The sequence below is a fragment of the Jatropha curcas genome, chromosome 7 (genome assembly GCF_041381405.1).
Source record: "Jatropha curcas cultivar XTBG-Jc1 chromosome 7, XTBG_Jcur_1.0, whole genome shotgun sequence".
In the NCBI taxonomy this organism is placed as follows: Eukaryota; Viridiplantae; Streptophyta; class Magnoliopsida; order Malpighiales; family Euphorbiaceae; genus Jatropha; species Jatropha curcas.
Window position 1 is genome coordinate 21483728 of NC_143157.1, and position 5107 is coordinate 21488834.

Below are 5107 nucleotides of genomic sequence, written 5' to 3' on the forward strand. Positions count from 1 at the left end.
GGATAGAGGGGTGCGTGACTTGCTTGTGGAGCTGGATAATTCTCAAGCGATTTGGCAGGTTAATCAGGCTATTGCTCCTTCTCCGGTTTATAATCTGGTGTTGAACATCTAGCAGCTGCTTCGCAGAAGCTGGGAGGTGCATCTTTCGCATATATACAGGGAAGCAAATTCTTGCACAGATTGGTTGGCACATTATGGCCCAACTCTAGTTCTGGAAAATCATATTTTTGAGTCGCCTTCCCGTGGCTTAGGAGGGTGCATTGGATTAAGAGTCTGCTAGATTTTAAAAGATTTTAAAATTCCAATGGTATTCAATTTAGATTCTTTTAGAGTCTATTAAAATTTTGTGATATTCAATTCAAACTCTTATAAAATCCATAAAAATCCGATGGTATTCAATTATGACTTTTGTGGTTTTTAGTATTAAAAAGAAAGTCCTACATCAAATAGTAAAGGAAGAAAAAAAAATTTTAGTCCATTCCTACGAAATTCAAAGTCTCATCTTAGAGTCATTTTCAATCAATTTTCATGTTTGGTTTGTTGCCTTGCAAGTTGGAAGAATACATTTGAATGAAGAATTGTTTTAGTTCATTCAATGAAAATGCTATATCTTGAATTTGGTCCACCATGTTTCAAACAGTGTCAAGAGAGGACAACATATATTTGCTTATATGAATCTTAGCGTTTTTTTAGTATTTCTTATAGGTTTACTGTTACTGGTAAAATTAGGAATAATTATAACCATAATTTTACCTATTATATGAATTTAGTACTATATTTTATTAATTTTCTCATATTATATTAATATTCACATAGTTATATCACTTACCAATTAGTCTCATAATGTCGAATTGTGTCCAGTGTACATTTATTTCAGATTATCAAATGTTATTAGTACATTTTCATTTTTTTTTCTTAAAGAAATATAGTTCATTAATAATAATAATACCAAGTAATTACAAACACTCTTATATGTGGTTAAGGAGAAACAAATTAATCTTTTCAAATGAGAGAATTGACGATGAAGCTTCGGTGGATACTATTAAGCTTCGTAGCTTTGAACTTCTAAAAGCTAAAGTCCCTTCTTAGCATTATTGCTATAATAATTGCATGCGTTCTTCAACCATTGTTGGTGGCTCAAACTATAAGGTTCATAGGAAAAAGGCTTTGGGGACGTTATCCATCTTATGGCTTCCCTCGGTTTTTGGAGCTTTCAAATTTATCGCTTCCAAGGGCAAACGCGGATCGGCAGGTATATATTTTGTTTTTTTTTCTTTTTTTAAACGGCAAAGAAAAATAAGATTTTATTAGTGAAAAATAAGAGAAAAGGTAGAAAAAGCTTCACAGCACCGAGAACTACACTTAAATCATCAGGTTTCCCCTTTACACACATCAAAACTAAACTTGGAGTGTAGAGAAAAAAAACCTCCACCTTACAAGAACAATATAAAGACAGGACAGAAAGCAGAAAAGCCAAAAGCATGTTGCCTAAGAATAAAGACGCAACCTCAATCTACTTTTCATGAGAGGAAAAGAGATTGACAACATGCAGCAGAAATAAGAATAGTTAAAGCTATTACAAAGTTAAAGCCAAGCTAAAAAAGTACTCTCTCGTTTTTTGGTGATTTTTATTCTAAAATATAAGTCAGTTTTGATTATTTTAAAGAAAAATGATGATTTTCTAATATTACTCTTATTTATATTAAACATAAAAAATATCTTCACAAGTAACTATTGGTTTTGAGATAAAGGATAATTTGATCAAATAACCCTTGATTTTGTTATAATCTAGGAGAGTTAATTGCTTCCTTAATCCTTGTGGAAAAACAACTTATATTTTAGGACAGGAGAGTATTTTCCTCATCAACGCCTTTCTTAGCCAAAAAATCTGCAAATGAGCTTTTGAACCTGTTAATATGGGTAAAACTGACATAGATTAGAGAGGATATAATGGCATCAAGTTTGTTGAAATTTCCAAGGTGTTATTTCTTGCTTGTTCTATCAATATGTTGGTGTTCTTGATTCTAATTAAGCATAACTCATTATTATTTTTAGAGTGGTTGAACTATTATCACAATATGATTTCTACAGAGATTTGGTGATTATTGAGTCCGATTCTAAAATTGTTGTCTATTGAATAACTCATAGAGATAACCGTCTATGGAAATGGTGCGAATATTTTAATAAGTTTGATAACATTATGCTTCCTTTGAAAGAATTTTCTTTACTCATGTACATCGTGACCGAAATTTTTATGCAGATGGATTGGCGAATCAGAAGTGGATTCTGATGCTTCTTTCTTAGCTTGGTTTTGATGGTTAGGCTCTTGGTTATGGATTGCTTCAAGCTTGAAGATTATTGAAGTCAAAATGAGCATCATAGTGTTAGGCATAAGTTTGGGTCTCTTAACATATATTGGTTCTTTTTTTTTTTTTTTTGGAATCGTGATTGTATTTTCTTGTTTTATAGCTCAAGAAATTGGATTGTTCCTATGTTCTATGCTATGCCTCACTTGTGGTTTAAGTTACATTTTAGTTTGAGATACTTCTCTTTGTTAATGATGTAGTTTTCACCCGATTTTTTTACTTATTACATTCGAGATGGGATTTACTTATTTAGATCGGGACCATATTTCATCCATGAATCAAACTAATGAAAATAGAATTTTTGTTTAAATAAAAGTATTTTTTACTAAAAAAAAAGATAAAATAGAAATAATTTTTAAAAAAATTCATATTTTCATCGATTTAATATATAGATAGGATCATCGACCCAGTCTAGACAATTATCTGTTATTCGAGATAGGTTTGAGTATATATGCGTATAGGTTCACGGCAAAACTCTTAAATATGTTAAGTCTTTTATAAAATTTAATAAGATTATTAAGTTTGCTGACTAAAAGAAAATTCTTCTAAAGCAAACTATAAGTATAACTTGATTATCCTAGCTAAAATCATCATAAATATTTTATAATATATATTCTTTTTGTATGAATATTTCACAATATATTTAGTATTAAGGAATATATTATTATTGATATAAATAAATTATTATATTAGAAAAATCAAATAAAATAATAAGGAAGTCAAAAACGAACAACGATAATGCTGTCTGTCTGTCTCCATCCAGACTACCCGATAAAATTGATGCTCAGTTATGTTCTAACCAGTCACCATTAGCTCTTTCTCTATTCCGATCTTCTCCATAACCAAATAGCTTTTTCACTATGCAAGACCAAATCCTCTCATTTCAAGTTCTTTTCAGTTTCCTTCTTTTTCTTCTCGTCTTATTCAAAGTATCCAAGAAATTGTACAAACATGATTCTAACCCACCGCCCGGACCACGGAAATTACCTTTCTTAGGTAATATTCTCCAGCTCGCCGGAGATGTACCTCATCGCCGGTTAACAGCCTTGGCCAAAACTTACGGACCTGTAATGGGTATTAAACTCGGTCAGATTCCTTTCCTTGTCGTGTCCTCGCCGGAAACAGCTAAAGAAGTGATGAAAATACAAGATCCCGTTTTCGCAGAACGAGAGCGCTTCTCGTTGCAGTAGAAATAGTGCTTTATAACCGAAACGACATCATTTTTGGGTTGTACGGAGATCAATGGAGGCAAATGAGAAAAATTTGCACGTTGGAATTACTTAGCGCAAAACGAGTACAGTCCTTTCGATCAGTGAGAGAAGAAGAAGTCGCAGATTTAGTCAAATTTCTTGGTTCGAAAGAGGGAAGTCCTGTTAATCTTACTCATACTTTATTCGCTTTAGCAAATTCTATAATTGCAAGAAATACGGTTGGTCATAAAAGCAAAAACCAAGAAGCATTGCTAAGACTTATTGATGATATAATTGAATCAATAGGAGGTGTTGGTATAGCTGATATATTTCCTTCCTTAAAATGGCTTCCTTCAGTCCAAAGGGAAAGGTCTTGAATTAGGAAATTGCATTATGAAACAGATGAGATCCTTGAAGATATTTTACAAGAGCATAGAGCTAACAGGCAGGCAGCGGCTTCCAGGAATGGCGATCAGAGGGGAGCTGATAATCTTCTTGATGTTCTTTTGGATCTTCAACAAAGCGGAAATCTTGATGTTCCTTTAACTGATGTCGCCATCAAAGCAGCAATCATTGTTAGTGTATATTAGTATTTTCTAGTTCCATTCTTTTTCTTTTTCTTTTTTTTTTTTTTTTTTTTGAAAAAAAAAAGGTTTAAATAGGTTCCAATTGTGATTTCAAGCTCCAACTGATGATTTTAATAATTGCAGGATATGTTTGGAGCTGGACGCGACACATCCTCAAAAACCGCAGAATGGGCAATGGCTGAGTTGATGAGGAATCCAGAAATAATGAAGAAAGCACAAGAAGAATTGCGGAATTTCTTTGGTGAAAATGGAAAGGTTGACGAAGCAAAACTTCAAGAATTAAAATGGTTAAATTTAATTAATAAAGAAACACTGATGAGATTACATCCTGCAGTAGCTGTAGTTCCAAGGATTTGTAGGGAAAGGACTAAAGTGAGTGGATATGACGTTTATCCTGGCACTCGGGTTTTCATTAACGCATGGGCAATCGGAAGAGATCCTAAAGTTTGGAGTGAAGCTGAGAAATTCAGGCCGGAGAGATTTATTGATAGTGCAATTGATTATAGGGGTACCAATTTTGAACTAATTCCATTTGGAGCAGGAAAAAGAATATGCCCTGGAATGACTCTAGGTATGGCTAATCTGGAGATTTTCCTGGCAAACTTGCTATATCATTTTGACTGGAAATTTCCTAAAGGGGTAACTGCAGAAAATCTTGACATGAACGAAGCTTTTGGAGCAGCTGTCAAAAGAAAAGTAGACCTTGAATTGGTTCCCATTCCATACCGTCCTTAATTTTCAACTTCTTATATTCTATCTGCAAAGTAAAGTTCACCTACTGATATATTGCATGCAGATAACTATAAGATAGGGGTGGGTTTTTAGAAGATAGGTTATAGTTTTCTTGGCTTTAGTTTTTACTTTCAAATGTACCAAAAAACGCTGTTGTGGTGTGTAATAAATTGAATAATGTCAATCAAATAATGAAATAATGGAAAGAAAATTGGGTTTTTGATAAAAATAA

General features: G+C 32.9%; 1 pseudogene across 1 annotated transcript; it reads left to right on the forward strand.

Annotated features, from left to right (window-relative positions):
- Window positions 1-3119: 3119 nt before the first annotated feature.
- On the forward strand, window positions 3120-5107 carry LOC149494949 (cytochrome P450 726A27-like; annotated as a pseudogene). Its single transcript, XR_016321572.1, has 2 exons — window positions 3120-4131; window positions 4267-5107. The product of XR_016321572.1 is annotated as a cytochrome P450 726A27-like (transcript).